The sequence below is a fragment of the Cavia porcellus genome, unplaced genomic scaffold, assembly GCF_034190915.1.
Source record: "Cavia porcellus strain 051 isolate PalLab524CR breed Dunkin Hartley unplaced genomic scaffold, mCavPor4.1 scaffold_8, whole genome shotgun sequence".
In the NCBI taxonomy this organism is placed as follows: Eukaryota; Metazoa; Chordata; class Mammalia; order Rodentia; family Caviidae; genus Cavia; species Cavia porcellus.
In genome coordinates, this window is record NW_026947491.1 from 60682121 (window position 1) to 60688120 (window position 6000).

At 35.7% G+C, this 6000-nt stretch overlaps 1 long non-coding RNA gene across 1 annotated transcript in view; it reads left to right on the forward strand.

Moving 5' to 3' along the window:
* Nucleotides 1–5345, forward strand: part of LOC134477354 (uncharacterized) — a 123783-nt gene extending 118438 nt beyond the window's left edge. The window contains exon 5 of the long non-coding RNA XR_010049356.1: nt 4992–5345. This is a non-coding gene — a long non-coding RNA (uncharacterized LOC134477354). The remainder of the gene's footprint in view (nt 1–4991) is intronic.
* The last annotated feature ends 655 nt before the right edge of the window (nt 5346–6000 follow it).

Consider the following 6000-nt stretch of genomic DNA (forward strand, 5'->3'; position numbering starts at 1 on the left):
TTAAGGTCATCCATTAGGACGTAGAGGAGCTGGTATCCAAACCTGTGTACACTTATCCCAGGCTGAGCTGGTGCACTCAGGATGGAATTCCCATCCTCTTGTAACTTATATTATGGGAAACACAGAGGTTGTCAACCACATATTCCCTTTTTTGTCATATTCCCCTTTAACATGTCTGTACACATGTCCGTTCATTATATAGATGTCTCCTGGGAGCTTTCAGTCTATACAGCTTTTAAACAGATAATCTTGCTGCATCTCTTCTTCTCCATCACAATGCTCATCTGCTCTCTCCATAAGTTTTTGGATATTTATCTTCATGTTATCCCTTACCAATGACTTTTTCCCTTATATTATGAAATGCAAAATTCATTGCCATTACTGGGAGAACACAATTCTCTTTCTTTACTGATATCCAACATTTGCTTTTTACAAAAACATAAACCTCTTGAAATAATACCCTGCATTCATTCCTCTGTATTTTCTCACTACCTGTCCATCTTCCATCCTTTCATTGGCTCCAGCTTCTACAAGCAGTAAGCAATTGCTCTTCATAAAGATCCAACATCATCTTCTGTTTGAATTCTGTCCTGTAGACCTTCAGGACTTTCCTTACCTTGCCAAGATACTTGACCACACACAACTCTTTCTTTCCTAAATCGTCTTAGGTATTCCTGTCAATGATTTTTTCCCTATCTGCCTTCTTGAATGTCCATCCCCCAGTCTTGAAGCCTCTAGGGTTCTAACCTTGAACTCAATGTGTTTTCCATGATGATCTTTCTCTATGGATATTTCAGACCTGAATTATCAGTTGCATCCAGCATCACATTCATGATGTTCCAAAAGTTACCCACACAATATGATCTAAGTCAAACCATTGTTCCCGCTAGTGAATTAGATGAAGACTCACTTTAATCATAGCCTCTACTGGGACTCTTCCCTGGCAGAGTTAGTCATTTTTCCTAAACTCTTACAGTTTTCTAATCACATATTTACTGTCACATTTTAACATCTTCTTGAATGCTAAAAATGTAATAATACATTTATGAATCTGTCATTTTCAGTAGATACTTCTATGAAAGTCTTCAAAGATGGCACCCAGAAAACCATATCTTCTGGAGTTCCTGCCTTTGTTTATTCCTGTCTCTCACTGAACCTCGGTTGGCATATGCCAGTGATGTGCTGTATCCAGCCTGTACCGGGTCTTGAGAGCTGATTGCAATCTTCTATCTTCAACTGTCTTCTGTTATCTCACACTGGTATCTTGAAATTAGCCAGTAGGAAAATCACCAAATGCTACAAGTCAGTGGAGAATGTATCAATTATTTGGAGAGGTGGTTTACTAATGCACCTCAGTTTATGGCTCATGATAATCATCAGAATGCACTGAAAATTATGTTGTGTTTTTCTAGATTCAGCTTCTAACAAAACTTACAACTCCCATTTCCTCCATCTTGTAATGCTGATTTTGTCACCTTTAAGAAATATCGCTGGATGGAAGACATCTTGAGAAAATATTAAAAGAGAGAAAGGCCCAGTCATCTCAGTGACCCAAAGCTCCCACCCACAGTCATAATTTTACGAAAGTCACATAAGAGTCACCAACAAAGACTAGCAGAAAGTCTGCCAGGTCACCCACAGAATTATGAGAAATAATCAATGGTTATTACTAATTTAAACCACCAAGCTAGTGAAAGGGTGGTTAGAAAAGTAATTATATTATCCCAAATGTCAACATCCATATTTCTTGTGTCTCCACAATGCCTAGACATGAACAGGATGTGCTCAATAAGGAATGAATTTATGTATTCTCTTTAGTGCTCTCTCTAAGGCAATACCCACCTGTCTGCTGTTGTCTGGATCTGTTAATGTCCCCCTGTCTTAAAGATTTCGTTTCCTTATTGGCTCAATTGTGAGGTGGTAGAAACAGTGGTAGACTCTTTAAGAAGTAAGATCGCCTGGGAAGTGCTCCAGTCATTGGGGATACATCCTTAAAGGGAATAGTAGGTCTTTAGTGCTTCCTCTTTCTCTCCTTTTGCTGTCCCACAAAAAAGTTACCAGATTTTCTCTACCACCCACTCCTGCCATGATGTGCTATGCTGCTCCCCAAATAGAGACCTAAAAGCACTAAGCCAACTTGCCATGGACTAATATTCTAAAGCTATTAGTTAAAATAAATCTTTTGTTTTTATAAGATGATACCTTGGGTAATTTTTAAAGTGGCAGAAAGCTAACATACTCTCTACCTCGGGAACCTATAGGCTGAATATTTGTGTCCTCCCAAAATTCATATGTGGAAACCTAACATCCAGTGTGATGCTATTCTGGATGGCATTTAGGAGATGATTAGAATATGAGGACACATACCACAAATGGGATTGTTTTTCTTACCGAGAGGATCTCAAAGGGTTCCTTTGTGAGAAAGTAGCAAGAATATAATATCTATAAAGCAGGAAACAGGACATTGTTAGAAATGGAGCTCACCAGTGCCATGCTCTTAGATGCCTTAGCTTCATTAATATGAGAAATAAATGTTTAACTCTCAGCCTACAGTATTTTTATTATAGTTACCAAAATAGACAAATACAAACTGAAGAAATTTCATAATAATATATGACTTATATGATTGCATGACAATAATCAGAGAAAGAAAATTAGTTCCTAAAAAGATAGATCATTACTGGACAAACACTAGATCCCTTAGCAATGCCCCATCGAAATACTTTTCTCAAAAATTACTGAAACATCTACTTCTCTTCTCCTGATAAGGATCAAAGTTATCTCTTTTCCTACCTGACTTTCTCGAGAGCCTCCCTTCCATTTTGACCTCAAAGCAAGATATCTGGAAAGAGTAGATGTCTGAGATATGAGTAAAAGAAAGTTTTTGGTTCTGCTTCTGACTGTGCAGGTCTTAGGAAATGACAAAAATCTTATCTTGAACTTTGAACCTTTGTGTTTTCTTTACAAGAAAATCTATGTCTCTCTCTCTCTTATTTAACCATATGGTTATTGCTTCTCTGATTTGTTTTGGTCTCACATATATTTTTCATGCTTTCATGTTTCTTGTTTCATAAGCTGCCCTGCTCCCTGCTACTATAACCTATCTATAATAAGTTAAGTGCTCTGCAAGTTTCACTTCACATATTATCTCCTATAATCCCTTTACCAGCACCATGAGTTGGGCTTATAATTTTTAATTCTACAGATATGAAAACATGAATTCATACAGATAGGCAATGGGTTCCAGGATTCACAACCAAAAGTTGAATCAGATTTTTAACCTAGACATGTTTAGCTGGACTACAAGAGAACTGAGAGATTGGGGAAGGAGTTAAGCACTAGTTACTTCATATCTTTAAAAAAGGAGAGAAAATTTAAGACAATTAGCAGATGTATATTTTACAAAAATAAACATGGAAACTGAAACTTGTCAAGCATGGGTCAGACAGGATTACCCAAGAAGAATGTTTCCATCTCTACTTGTACCTGTCTTTTTTTCTTAGAACCTTAGCACTGCAGGGTCAAAATGAGTAAACAATGGCCACGTAAGTGAGGAGGTAGATAAAGATGTGCTTATAGCTGCATTCTTGTGGTTGGCATAAAATTCTGTACCACAGTGATACATTAGAAGCAAACTCATGGAAACTAACAGATAAGTGTTGACTTTGTATCCAGCTATGCTGCTGAATTTATTACTTTTAGCGGTCTTTTAATGGAGTTTTTTGGGTCTTCTATGTAAAGTATCCATGTCATCTGCAAATAACGATAATTTAACTTCTTCTTTTCCTATCTTTATTGCTTTTATTTCTTTCTCTTGTCTGATTGCTCTGGCTAATATTTCTAGGACTATATTGAATAGGAGTGGTGATAGTGGACATCTTTGTCTTGTTGCTGATTTTAGAGTGAAGGCTTTCAGTTTTTGTCCATTAGTATAATGTGGGCTGCTGGTTTCTCATAAATGGCCTTTATGAGATGGAGGTAGATACTGTCTATTCTGAGTTTCTGGAGGGTTTTTATCATGAACAGGTGTTGGACTTTATTGAAATCTTTTTTTGCATCTATTGAAATGATCATGTGATTTTTATTTTTGGCTGTTGAGGCGGTGTATTACATTTATTAATTTGCATATGTTAAACTATCCTTGCATTTCTGGAATAAATCTCACTTGATTGTGATGTATAATCTTCTTGATGATTTTCTGCATTCTATTTGAAAATATTTTATTGAGAATCTTTGCATCCATGTTCATTAGTAAGATTGGCCTATAGTTCTCCTTTTCATTGGGTCTTTCTCTGGTTTTTGTATCAGCATGATACCTGCCTCCAGGAATGAGTTGAGGATTGCTTCCCTCTCAATTTCATTGAAAAGTTTAAGGAGTATTGACATCAAATCTTCTCTAAATTTCTCATAGAATTCAGTGGTGAATCCATCAGGGCTTGGGCTTTTCTTTGTTGGTAAGTTTTTAATCATATTTTCAATTTTGGTAGCTGATATTGGGTTATTCAAAATTGTTATATCTTCTTGATTAAGCTTTGGTAGCTCATATGTTTCTAGAAACCTGTCCATTTCCTCTGTATTTTCCACCCTATATGAGTAGAGATTTTCAAAGTAGGTGTTCACGATCTTTTGAATTTCCATGGGATCTATAGTAATTTCCCTCTTTTCAGTCCTTATTATGTGAATTTGAGTTTTTTTCATTCTTTTTCTTGATAAGATTGGCTAAAGGTTTGTCAGTTTTGTTTATTCTATCAAAAAAACCAGCTCTTTGATTTGTAAATTCTTTGTACTATTTTTTAAGTTTCAATTGCATTAGTTTTTGCTCTGATATTTACAATTTCTTCTCTTCTTTGAGCTTCAGGTTTGACTTTCTCTTCCTTTTCTAGAAGCCTGAGATGTAGCAGTAGGTTGTTTATCCGTGCTTGTTCCATTTTCTTGATGTGATAATTTATTGCTATATATTTCTCTTAGAACTGCTTTCATTGTGTCCACAGGTCACATCACAGTGATATATGTGCACCCATGTTTATAGAAGCACGATTTGTAATAGCTAAATTTGGAAACAACCAAAATGTCCATCAACCGCAGAGTGAATGAAAAAGATATGATACATTTATACAATGGAATATTACTCAGCTATAAAAAGGATGATCTTGATGCCTTTATAGGTAAATGGAGGCAACTTGAGACTATCATCATAAATGAAATAAACAAGACTCACATTTACAAATATTACATTGTCTCTGTAGTGTAAAAAATTGAAAAAGTAATAAGACCCAAAATGTATAATAAATATTGTAAAAATGAAAGGGAAGAAAAGTGCTCTAAAGGATATAAGTGTATGTATAAGCGTGTAAGATGACCATATTATTAAATTTTTGTTGGATCATTGAACAGAATGGTTTCACTGTCAATGTTTGAGTGTCTGTCCACTTTTTGCATGCTTTGATTTTGCAACTTGAACAACTGTTTCTAAGATGACGATATGTAATGTATCAGCTAGTGATTCTTTAGTGTTAATCTTTTTTGTTGAATTCTGTATTATTCTTCCTTACTTTTCTATTTTGTTTTTTCTTTTTTTTCTTTAAGTAAAAAAAAAACTAATAGGTAAGGTTCCTCTAATTGTGCAACCTTAGTTCCACACTGTTGAATTCCTTCATCCCTGCTGTGGCCTCTGCTCATCACAGTGGCAAGGAACTGTCAAAGTTGTTGCCATGGGTGCTACAGCACTCAGAGAACTACTCTAGGGTCATCAGACATTCCAGGTTGTTCCATTACTCAACTACAGGTGGGAATCAGAACTCTAGTAAGCTGCACAACCACCAAATTCCATGAAACCAGAAATGGGACTCAAAGTGTTTTAGCTTTCATTATGCATTAAACGACCATGAAATACTATTGTAAAGCCAAAGTACAATTTATCATGTACTTATAATGTACTTATGAATAATACCATTGAATGCTTACTACAAGGGAGGAATTCCACACACATCATTTCATTTC